General features: G+C 48.4%; 1 long non-coding RNA gene across 3 annotated transcripts in view; it reads left to right on the forward strand.

Moving 5' to 3' along the window:
- Positions 1–41: 41 nt before the first annotated feature.
- The window catches only part of LOC147377204 (uncharacterized), a 49,140-nt gene continuing 36,332 nt past the window's right edge, over positions 42–12,849 (forward strand). For 2 of the 3 annotated variants that reach the window (XR_015136156.1, XR_015136162.1), the window contains exon 1: positions 164–1,421. This is a non-coding gene — a long non-coding RNA (uncharacterized LOC147377204). Of the gene's footprint in view, positions 1,422–12,849 lie in introns of all 3 variants that reach the window. The other variant, XR_015136154.1, reaches the window with a different exon arrangement.

The following is a 12,849-nucleotide window of genomic DNA, read 5'->3' on the forward strand; positions in this document are numbered from 1 at the left end:
TGCTCACGGTGAGGCAAACCGGAAGTGCCTGCAGACCCCGAGACCCGTGGGGAGGGAGCGGGAAGCTTCAGCCTCATCCATTATCAGTGCAGCCTTCAGAAAGGGGTCCTTCCTTGACCTGACTCGTGCTTCCTGTTTCTTTAACTTCCTGTGCTTCGGGGCTGCTCTGCTGAGTTGGACTCCCCTTTGCTTTTCCTAGATCTCCTTGGGGCCTTCTCACAAGGCCCGGCAGCAGGCAGGAAGCAGCAGCACCATTGGGCAGGTCTGCTCCTGTAACTCCTCTGGCAGCCCTGTGGCTGGGACAGCGCGCTGAGCGTCCACCGTCCCTCTCATGGGACCAGAGGTCGGAATGGGGAAGAGGGAAGGGCTGCCTTTGCTTTCTTTCACTCCCAGGCCAGGAGCTCTTCACCTGAGGGATTTGGAGAGCCCGGAGAGCCCAGAGGGCCTGTGGCCTCCCTGAAGTGATGCTTAAAATGTGTCTGTGCACAAGCTTTTGTTCAGATAAGAGTAAATGCCCTGGATTCACCCCTTCAGAATATTTTATCTTTGTTCCTAGTCTGTACAGACCCTGTGCTTTGAAGCGCAACACCGCTGCAGTGATTTCATCACACTTCCACTGCTGCCGGTCCCTAGTAAACCCAGCTTTCAGAATCAAGAGAAGCTGGTGGCTGACACGGCTTAAAAACATCCTTTGAAGTTTCTAGAATCAAGAGCATTTGACTGTACTCTACTGGAACATTTTAACGTCTAGTAGTTTGCTTTTCGCTTGTGAGCAGCTAGGTCAAATTGTTTCCAAACAAGAAAACCGAACTAAAGTCTATGTGTCTGACCAGGGTCACAGGACACAAACTGCTTTAGGGCGGGTCCCCGGTCGGCCTGAGATTCTGTCATTACCAGGAATCAAAGTAGCAAAGAGCATTTGTGACACAAACCCTAAAGTGTTTTATTACCGGATAATTTGAGTTGGGACGGTTCCCTAGAGAAGAGAATGGCAACTCACTCCAGTGTTCTTGCCTGGAGAATTCCATGGGCAGAGGAGCCTGGCGGGCTACAGTCTAAGGGATCGCAGAGTCGGACAGGACTGAGTGACTTTCACTTTCTGTTTTCAGTTTGGATCTACGTAGAGGTAAAGTCTTTTCTGTGGATGTTTGTAAATGCTTCCTGCAGATCCAGTTATATGGCTTTGTGTTCTTCTGAAATTGCTCCCATGACATTGATCTGGACTTCATACACTTATGTACCAAATTACTCTGTTTTCTGTACAATGGTGGTAAAACAGTTAAAAAGCAAGTAAACAAGCCAAAGCCCGGGAACTGTTTCAAACAGGCTGAAAGCGCCACCTACTGTCCAGTCTGCAGAGGTGCCCGATGAATGTAGTCTGAGCCTTATGGACTGAGAGCCACAGGAACTAGGATATTAAGGTAAGTTAGACTCACATCTAACTATACTTTCTACTTATATGCTATTTATAACGAGTATGTAGTTATATTTATGCTCTCTCCTGAGCATTCTCAATCTTTTGTTACAGAAAGTAAGATATTGAAAATCACTGAGCTGTGGCAGATGTAAGAAACAGTATCAGGCTTTCATATGCTTTCCACGGGTCCCGATTATCCCACACCAAAATGCCTTGAGAGTTCTGGAGCAAAACTGCTCTTTGCCACTTTTATTCCTAGGAACGACTGAGGCCCAGAGCTCCCTGAGTAGCCCCTCCTGAGGGGACTTGACTGTATTTATTTTACATGTTTAAGAGATGACAGCAAAAGAGAAAGCTCTAAAATGGCAAAAGCTTTCAGGTACACCAAAAGGGTGGTTTTTAATGTTGGTTTGAGTGTTTTGTTTTTAATGGAACAATCCATTATAGAACGGGCCAAAATAAGTTTAGAGAATAACATTTTCTACCTCTGAGAGCTGCTAATTAAAACTTGTCTTCACTATGGGCCTGGGATCAATTCAGACGTGCCTTGGACAGGTGACTGACTTCCAGGCTGCCTTAAACCCAGCAAGCGTTCAGGGAATGACCCAGTGACTGGAGGGCACAGCAGCGTGCAGCCCGCGTTTCACTGTTTGTGCTGCTCGTGTGCTCTTTCTGTCTCTAGCCCTTCAGCAGATATTCACTCTCTTCTACGCAGCTTATCATTTGTTTGACTCTGAAATACATTGATTCAGTTTTTATGATAAGCTGGTTCTGTACAATCATATGTAAAGTGTTTATTTAAATGCAAAAATATACACTCTCGTTCAAATTCCTCCTGAGTTAAAAATACACCCAAAAAGAAACTGGATAATTTAGAGTAAAAGTAGAATTTCTCTTTCATCCTTATCAAAGTATCTGTGGTTCACTTGTATATATTCCTCCAGCTTTTTAGAAAACATTTTCAAATATATATTTATTTACACGCAGATAATATATGTTCATTTTTAGTTCAGTTAATCAAATAATGTGTGTTGTTTTACAACTTGCTTTTGTCATGTAACAGTATGACTTTGAGGTGTCACCATTTCCTGTTTGGAGCTTTTCCAGTGGTTTTCAATATGAATATGAAAATCTTTCTTTAGAACAACACGATTCTGCTATAAGCAAACTAGGTTCATCTAGCATCCACATTCGGGGAAATTCAGAAATGTCTTCAGTTGCCCTGCGCATCCCACCATCAGGAATGGAGGAAATTGGGAGCAAGAAAAGTCCCAGCAATGAACACCAGGCACCCCATTAACCCAGCGCTAAAGGAGGAGGGCAGGGCGAGGACAGCTCATGGGCTGCGGGGAAGGTCTTGTGATGCCTGTGTCTCCAGCCTGGCCGGTAGCAGCCCAGAGAATCCAGGAAAGAGAGATGGTAGGAGAAAAGTGGAGGGCAGGAAACGGGCCTCCTGGAGGCAAAGCACACAGGTCGCAGCAGAGCCTGGGGAGGAAGAGCGGGTCCTCAGAGGAGCCAGTGGAGAGACTCCTGGAGAGGCGCCCTCCTGCTCACCCCACCCCAGAAGGTGCCCACCGGCCAGGTCAGGTGTGGGGTCGCATCCAGTCCCCTCACCTCAGGCTGGTCTCTGGAAGACACTTCTTGTTGCACTTGAGTGATTCAATTATGCCTCCCTGTAATTTCAGGTTGGGTCTTCTCTGCCTGCCTTCCCCTCACTTTTCACTCTGGCCTCAGTTTTCATTTTTTTCTGGCAAACAAAATATGGTCAGCAGGCAGAGTTGACTGCATAAAAGGCAAAGATCTGCCTCTGAGGAGTAATATATACTCATATTGTCATGCTAGTTTATTTATATTTATTAATTTAATTTAGTACAACATAATGCTACATAAATATATGCATATAATGTAAATAAATATTAAATGTTATGTACTATCATTATTTTAATATAATATGTATGTATATAATATAATATATAATATAATATGTATATCATTATTTAATATAATATAATATATAAAATGATATATGTTAATATTAATAATATATAGGCTGATTTAGTTAACGACACCCCTGGTGAGAAGACTAATGAAGACTAAAGAAGTCAGAAAAAAACAGAAATTTGAAGATCTTTGTGCAAACTCCATGCTCACGATGTAAATGGCGAGACGTGCATGAAGGTTCTTGGCCAGGGCTCCTCACAGGCTTCTCCAGGCCCCTGTTATGATCAGCAGTGAGAGAGGGAGTGAGGGTCTGGGCAAAGCCCCCAGGCCTAGGCTGGGCCAAGCCCCCGCCAGTCTCCTTCCTTCTGTCACCGTGCGTCACCTCCTCACTTACACTAGTGTAAACGAGTGTTATCACTTCTCCCACAGAATGAAGGGTGTGTGTTGCAGGAGAGCTGGAGCGAGCTCACTGGTGACACAAATCTTAAAACTGTAGAGAGAGGGAGTTGGAGGGAGGGAGACAGATAAGTAGACTTATGTGCCCTGGCTTTAGACTGTAGTGTGAAATTAATGATATTAAAACTGCTTAGCCTTTAGCTTGTATTTTTGTCAGTGCCTGTATTAAACAATTGATCAGTCACCTAAATATCATAGACTCTAAATCATAAACTAGGATTTTAAAATACTGTAGTTTTCTGTGTTACCAAAATGCACTTTTGAAGCCAGCGTTCAAATCATCCAGTGTCTTCTCTTTGTGTTTGGTCACTTGTTGTTCTCTCTTTTAACTTTTGCTTTGTATTTGGGGTGTAGCCCCTTAACAAACAGTGTTGTGACAGTTTCAAGTGACACCAAGGGGAACAGTTCACCCAAACACACACATGCATCCTTTCTCCCCCAAATTCCCCTCCCTTCGAGGCTGCTACATAGCATTGACATCCATGTGCCAAACAGGGAGTCCTTGTTGATTCCTAACCAAAGTGGACATTTGTTGCTTCATCAGAGACTCTGTCAGAATCTTTCCCAGAGGTTAGTGAGGAGTTTCCTGGAAAACACTCAGCCCACCCCCTGTTGCCAGAGGAAGAGTGTTTCTATACGGGCGTTAGTTTTGGGAGAACTTGGTGAACTGGACCAGCTCGTACAGAGATGGAAACAGCTTGTCACCATCAACACTGTCACCGTTCCCCAGTAGGTTCAGCCTCCCCCGAATGCACCCTGAGTCCTGACTGCTGAGCAGGCCAAGCCTGCTCTCAGCCCCCAGCACCTCCTCCCACAGGGCCCGGCCCGCAGGAATCGGAGGGACTGACAGCTCGTCCCCTCCTACCCCTACTCACGGGCCTACCTGAGCCAGCTCGCTGCTCTGGCTGAAGGAGGAAGAAGGCCCAGCAGCAGCCCCAAAAGAAGCGCACAGGGGCCCCTCCATTCCCAGGAGTGCGGGCTCATCATTTAGGGCCGAGGGGACACAGGGGTGGGAGGAGCCTCAGCCCTGGACACTGTGGGAGGTTGTCTGCTGAACAGACTCAGGGACTGCCTGTTGGCCATGGGATCTGAGGAACAGGAGAGATTTGGATGGACTGGGCTAGCTGGGAGGGTTTGCCATGGTCTAAAGCACAGGCTGTGTCTCTCTGGGCTGAAAATGTTAACTGCTGAGCACTAGCTCCCACCAAAAGAGGGTATTGGTTAGAGGTGTCCTGAGATGTAAGAGCTTCTTAGGGAGACAAGAGGAGATACTAGGAGGATGTGAAATGCCTTGTAGAGCCTGAACCACATGCCCAGCCTTCTGACCCCAGTTTTGGGAGGTAACAGTTTCTTATGCATGTCCCTGGTGGTTCAGATGGTAAAGAATACACTGGTAATGTAGGAGACCTGGGTTCAATCTCTGAGTCGAGAAGATCCCCTGGAGAAGGAAATGACAACCCACTCCAGTATTCTTACCTGGAAAATCCCATGGACAAAGGAGCCTGGTGGGCTACAGTCCATGGGGTTGCAAGGACGTGATTGAGAGACTAACACCCTTTCAGGTGAGGGCAGCTGGTTTGCTTGGGCCTGATCAGGGAGGGGCACAGGTGAGTGTTGCCTCTGACCAGTGAAAGAGGCTTTGGGCCTAGAAAAGGAAACAGCAGTCTCAGAGGCCCTTGCTGAATCATCTAACTTTGGGGAAAACAAAACCAAACTTTAAGTCCTGCCCTGATGCTCCAGGCTGGTTGCATCCACCTGGGACTTATCACCCCTTGTCCAGAGGATTTATCACCCCCTGCCCAGCTACAAATGCCATCTCAACTAAAGAATCCCGCCTAACTAACATTTCCCTTATCGCTTCCACAAACCTCCCTTTAAATATGAAGCCTCCCTGATCCCTCTCATGCTCAGCCTGGTCGTTAGGCAGTCTGCTGCCCCTCCTTGCCTGAATAAAGGTCACCTACTTCTGTTTAGGTCCTCTCTCCTTTTCTGCCACAGCGCAATCTATACATGACAACAGCACTGTCGGAGAGAAGAGGGCAAACAGGTGCCCCCTAGAAGTCAAGACACAGGCTGCTTAGTCAGCAAGCCAGCTGTGAGGGGTGGAGTGGGCACCCTGTGGGGCCTCTCCCGCTGTCCCCGGGTGCCCTGCAGTTCCAAGCTTTGGCCTGAAAGCGTCATAGAGAAGGACCCTTTGTATCCTACCTATTACGAGTTAACCACTAAAGGAATGTTGCCTATAAGCTTGTACATAAAGTCCCCTCTCTGGGAGCCCTGCATCCCAGGTAATGAGCACCAAGATAAAATAATAACTTTGTTTAACTCACAGGAAACTTCCTACCCAGACTCACCTGTGAATCATGGCAGGGAGGCAGACATTAACACATGCCCTCTCAAGCCTGATCAGAATGAGGAAATATTTGACTTTCCTCCCTCACCACTTTTGAGAATTAATATAAAAGAAGCCTGAATTCTAACTCAGGCAAGATGGGTCCTGGGACAAGAGTCCTGGGTTTCTGAATAAAGTCCCTGTTCCTTGCCCCAAGAACTCACCTCTCAATTTATTGGCCTGTGGTGAGGTGAGCAGGACAACCTTGGACTCAGTCACAGAAGAGCTGACAGTCTTGCTCCTTTGGGGGAAGATTTCCATGTTCATTCATTTAGTCATTTATCAGGGAGAAGGCAATGGCACCCCACTCCAGTACTCTTGCCTGGAAAATCCCATGGACGGAGGAGCCTGGTGGGCTGCTGTCTATGGGGTCTCACAGAGTCAGAGACAACTGAAGCGACTTAGCAGCAGCAGCAGCAGCAGCAGTCATTTATCATGTATTTGAGTCCTGCTCAAAGCCAGGCCCTGCCGAACTCACCCTTGGAGACCCAGCTCAGACCTCACCGGGTCCACGACGCCTTTCTTGATCCCATGCTCTGCCCGCACCATTTTCTGCCTCACCCAGGACCCCTCAAGTCTTTAAGCACACTGCGATGAGCTCTCCAGCTTGTGAGCCCTGTGAGGACCTCGAACAGATGCAGAACAGGGCTCAGAAAATGTGAAGATGACCAATAATCAAATCAAAAAGCTGGTCAAACACAAACCAGGCTTAGGTCACATTCACCAAAGGTCATCTTTTCTCCCTCCTTCCAGAGCCAGAGTTTCAGGGCGACCTTTACCAGGAGCCCAAGGATCTTCTCTGACACTAACCTCATCCAAAACGTTAACAGTCTGGGTGGATTTTATTTTCAATTTTATTTCTTTTTACACTTGAAGTCACTTCGTGACTATTCCACTGAATACTGAGTAACTTAATGATCACTTCTGTTGTGTCTGGGCCAAGAAAGCCCAAACGGGGGTAGGATACTGCGGAGGAGAAGGTCAGGGGAAGGGGGCGGGGGTTGTGTAACAGCAGAGGCAGGCAGCGCCCACCCCGTCCTCACTGCCCCACCCTAGGGGTAGGATGCTGAGGAGGAGAAGGTCAGGGGAAGGGGGAGTGTAACAGCAGAGGCAGGCAGCGCCCACCCCAGTCCTCACTGCCCTGCCCCACCCCCTTTGTACTTAACCAACCTGACTGTGATTACCGGGGTCCAGATGTCTCCTTGCTAGATGTTCTGTCCTTTAGAGCCAGCTGTAGAGGTCACAAGAAAAACCTAAGTTCTGGGGCCCTGAGTGATCCAGGAGCAGTCACCTGTGCCTTCAGAGGGTCAGTTTCTGACCCACAGTGATGCTCTTTCAGAGTCGGGCGTGAGTTGGTGGCCAGCCCTGCTCACCATGAGATGCTGCAGCTCTTGCCCTGCCCTGAAACCCTTCCCTGCAGCCTGGCTGTTTTCAGGGAACACCTGGATAAAACAGGCATGAGCGAGTAGGAGAGAGTGGGCGCTTCAGGGGCAGAAGAGATACAGAGACCCTGGATTTCACTCTGGCCACTTCCAACTGGTCCCAGCCTAATGCCACTTGTCATACACCCTGAGTGGACACGATCTCCTGGGAGCTCAGAAGACTCTACTGAGAGCTGGGATGTGGAGCTCTGCAGGATGGGGCTGGGATAGCCCCCCACATGAGGCTGGGGCTCTGGGGCTCTGAAGCTGGCCCGGGGAGTGATGCTGGGCCTGGCGGGTTTGCACTGTAGACTGTCAGGCATCTAGCTGAAGCTGCTGACATCCGTGGTCACAGCTCCCTCAGCCATCTGACCGTTTCTCATCCCAGCAGTTTAGCAGGGCTGATCTGGCAGGCACGCGACTGAGACAGGAGTTCAGCATGGCCGCCTCCTCTGCCCGTCTCTGCTCTCCTCTCTCCTGGTCTCTCTCTCCTTCACCACCTCTCTTCTTAGGCCATTGTGGGGAGGCCCTCGTGGAGTCCTGGTCGGGTGGGTGGCATGGAGGGTCCCGAGAAGGGGTGTCGTGGCTGGGCTGGTTACTCTGTGCTCACCGGTGGCTCAGGGTCGGTGAGACAAAGAGGTTCCCTGCAGAAAGATGGTTCCTAGTGACGTGGACTGAGCGACAATGGTAATTTTATATTCTGTGAGTTTTTCACAATTAAAAATAAAAGAACTCGCGTGTGTGTGTGTGTGTGTGTGTATTATAATGGCCTAGAAAGGAAAATTTTCAGGTCAAACAGAGGAATGAATCGTGTGCTAAACCATAGATGAGTCTCAAAGACATAGCACCGTGTGTAAGAAACCAGCATACGTGGCCACAGTTGTACAAATCCATGTACTTTAAATATGCAGAATAGGCAAGTCATTAGGGTCAAAAAGCACACAGACAATTGCCAAAAGCTGGGGGAAGGCGGAAGGGGAAGTGCCTGTTTAGTGGGTAGTGGCTTTCTCTCTGAGGAAATAAAGTAGATTTAGATAGCGGTGATAGATGCACAGCTTTGCACACAGATGATGAATCATTTGGAGAAGGAAATGGCAATCCATTCCAGCGAGTTGTACATTTTACGGAGTAAATTTTATGATATGTGAATTAGATTCCAACTTAAACATTGTGATTGATAAAGGACTGTTTTTTTTTTAAAGAATTCACACAAGAAACACATCTTATCCTGAGTTTTGTTTGGTTCTTACCCTTCTAACGTCTGTAGGCAAACAAACATCTGGACAGGGATGAGGATTCAGGTTTCCTCCTTCAGGGACTGACTTCTCTGAGCTTCCCTTCATCACCAAACAACGAGGATCCTCAGCCTCTGCAGCAGCTGCTCTCCATGTTCCTACCATCCCCTCTCCTTCTCCTCCCCCTTCTCTGACAGGCTTCCTCCCTCCAGCTCTGCCTCCTGAGTTCAGTCTGGGCTCCTCCCAGAGGGCACTCTTGCTGGGCTCCTGACCCCCTTCTGATTGCAGCCTCTACGCCCTCCTGTTCGCTTTCTCCCTGTGATACCTGATCTGCCTTAACTGCAGTTCTGAACATGTCCCTTCTTTACTCACAGCATCTGAGTGGCTCCCACTTCCCAGGAAGGATAGTGGCATCCCAGGCCAGGCTCTAAATGCCTTTCACTCTCTCTCCCCTGCCCCCTTCCTCTGCCAGCCCTCACCCCCTGCGTCCACCCCGCAGTCCACACCAACTTTGACATCATCCAGGAGTTGAGATGAACGCTCTGCCTTCACAGCTGCCTTGCTGGGGGAACGAGGTCTCTGTTGCACCCATGACTGGCCCCAGCTCTGGATTCCTGGCTGCTGAACTGCATTCCTCCGAGACCTTGGCTTGAAAACCATCTGCTCTGCTGAATTTCCTGACTCCCTCGGGCTGTGTCGTAACTCCTTGTCTTTCTTCTGGTCCTGTGTGCCTTTTCTTGGTGAGCATGTGCCACATGGTGGGGCACTTATGTCTTGTCCGATGCCCCTCTTAGGCCCAGGGCTTCCTGAGGACAGGAATCCAGGCCCCACGACTCTCCACGACTCTCTGAGGCCCGGAGGTGCTCACTGCTCACGTGCACGGTGACTGAAGGCTGTGGCTCCCCCGTCAGGCTTGCAGAGCCATCTGGCTCTCATCTCAGGCACTGTCAGTGCTGTGGGGGAGCAGCTTTCACTCCAAGAAAGCCCCCCGCGCTCTTGCTGCAGAGACAGGCTCTGGGAGGCCCGGGCGTCAGGGGTTGCGGCTCCGGGCTCTACAGGAGCAATGGTCGTGGTGCGCGGACTTAGCTGCTCAACGGCGTGTGGGATCTTTCTGGATCGAACCTGTGTCTCTTGCGTTGGCAGGCAGATTCTTTACCACTGAGTCAGCAGGGATGCCTGAGATTACACATTTCTGATGTCTGCCAATTTTGCTGAGGCCCAAGGACTATTGAAGAATCAAGAAACACCCAAGAGCAGCCGGGCCGCTCGTCTTACACACGTGGAAGCCGACACCAGCGGAGCGCGTAGATGGTGTCCCTCGGCATGTAGCGAAGGTCCGGCTGGGGTCCTCACTCCACGCCCAGGGTCTCTCCTGAGCCCACCGCTTCCTCCCCCAGTTCAGAGGAGAACAGGAGGACCCACACCAGTCCTCTCACGGGCTGTGACCCTCGGGAGGCGTGGCTGAGGGTCTGGGGGTCAGACAGAGCCTTTATCAGAGGGGCTGAGAGGGGCAGGAGCTCGGCCGGCTCCTCTCCTGTGGCCCAGCTGCGTCTTCTGCAGGCTCACTTTCTACTCCTCATGGTGACCAATAATTTATAGCTTCCCAAGGAGGGCCCTTCCATATTTTAACAAGTGTAGTGAAGGGTCCTTCCTGTCATTGTATATTTTATTTGCCACCAGAGCTTTGAACAAGCAGTGACACACTCCATCAAGCCCTCATGTAATTGTAGACACTTCCAAGGAGGGTTCAAGATAAAACTTAAAAAAAAAAAAAAGCTCCTAGGCAATTGAACCACTTGAGCTGTGACATAAAATCATTTCCTTTAATCTAGTTTATTCACTGTGGATCAGATCAGATCAGTCCCTCAGTCGTGTCCGACTCTTTGCGACCCCATGAATCACAGCACACCAGACCTCCCTGTCCATCACCAACTCCCGGAGTTCACTCAGACTCACGTCCATCGAGTCAGTGATGCCATCCAGACATCTCATCCTCTGTCTTCCCCTTCTCCTCCTGCCCCCAATCCCTCCCAGCATCAGAGTCTTTTCCAATGAGTCAACTCTTCGCATGAGGTGGCCAAAGGACTGGAGTTTCAGCTTTAGCATCATTCCTTCCAAAGAAATCCCAGGGCTGATCTCCTTCAGAATGGACTGGTTGGATCTCCTTGCAGTCCAAGGGACTCTCAAGAGTCTTATCCAACACCACAGTTCAAAAGCATCAATTCTTCCGTGCTCAGCCTTCTTCACAGTCCAACTCTCACATCCATACATGACCACAGGAAAAACCATAACCTTGACTAGATGAACCTTTGTTGGCAAAGTAATGTCTCTGCTTTCCAATATGCTATCCAGGTTGGTCATAACTTTCCTTCCAAGGAGTAAGTGTCTTTTAATTTCATGGCTGCAGTCACCATCTGCAGTGATTTTGGAGCCCCCCAAAATAAAGTCTGACACTGTTTCCACTGTTTCCCCATCTATTTCCCATGAAGTGACGGGACCAGATGCCATGATCTTCGTTTTCTGAATGTTGAGCTTTAAGCCAACTTTTTCACTCTCCACTTTCACTTTCATCAAAAGGCTTTTTAGTTCCTCTTCACTTTCTGCCATAAGGGTGGTGTCATCTGCATATCTGAGGTGATTGATATTTCTCCCGGCAATCTTGATTCCAGCTTGTGTTTCTTCCAGTCCAGCATTTCTCATGATGTACTCTGCATGTAAGTTAAATAAACAGGGTGACAATATACAGTCTTGATTTACTCCTTTTCCTATTTGGAACCAGTCTGTTGTTCCATGTCCAGTTCTAACTGTTGCTTTTTGACCTGCATACAAATTTCTCAAGAGGCAGGTCAGGTGGTCTGGTATTCCCATCTCTTTCAGAATTTTCCACAGTTTATTGTGATCCACACATTGTGGATAGCACTCCAAAATAATACTTTATTTTTTAATTTTTTAATTATTATTACTATTTTTTACTTTACAATATTGTATTGGTTTTGCCATACATCAACATGCATCTGCCACTGTACACGTGTTCCTCATCCTGAACCCCCCTCCCACCTCCCTCTCCATACCATCCCTCTGGGTCATCCCAGTGCACCAGCCCCAAGCTTCCTGTATCCTGCATCGAACCTGGACTGGTGATTCATTTCTTATATGACATTACACATGTTTTAATGTCATTCTCCCAAATCATTCCCCCCCTCCCTCCCCACAGAGTCCAAAAGACTGTTCTATACATCTGTGTCTCTTTTGCTGTCTCGCATACAGGGTTGTCATTACCATTTTCTAAATTCTATATATATGTGTTAGTATACTGTATTGGTGTTTTTCTTTCTGGCTTACTTCACTCTGTATAATAGGCTCCAGGTTCATCCACATCATTAGAACTGATTCAAATGTATTCTTTTTGATGGCTGAGTAATACTCCATTGTGTATATAATACTTTAAAAGTCATAATGGTCTTTTGACCTTTATTTCTGAAGGTCTTTGCTGGTGGGCCCCATTTGTCCGAGGAGATCAGTATATGAACATGAAACAGTATCATTTCCAGTCTGATGAAAGTTGCCATTTTCCTCTTCTCTGCAAGGGAAACACCACCTCGGCTCACCCCGCAGCTATTTCAGTGTCAGGAATGGAGGTCAAAAAAGCCCCTGTGCTGTACCCATAAGTATAACTGGATCCCTGAGAAACCAGCCCAGCTAATCTCCACCCTCAGGAGCTTTAACACCTTGCTACTCAAAGTGCAGCCAGGGGTCTGCAGGAATTGGCATTTCCTGGGAGCTGTGAGAAATGCGGAGCCCCAGGCCTATCCCATCGCTGCATCCAAGGCCATAAGTATCCTTTACATCACTGAGAGGAGGGAAGACTGCAGACCCTGAGGCAAAGCTCAGTGCTTCATCTTTCTCAGCAATTGTGAGCGCATACCATCCTCCACCATTTTCTTTTTTTAAATTGATGCATAGTTGACATATCCCTCATATTCATTTTGG

Source organism: Bos grunniens, chromosome 2, assembly GCF_055505025.1.
Source record: "Bos grunniens cultivar Pamir isolate PY7600 chromosome 2, Bosgru_T2T1.0, whole genome shotgun sequence".
NCBI classification, from domain to species: Eukaryota; Metazoa; Chordata; class Mammalia; order Artiodactyla; family Bovidae; genus Bos; species Bos grunniens.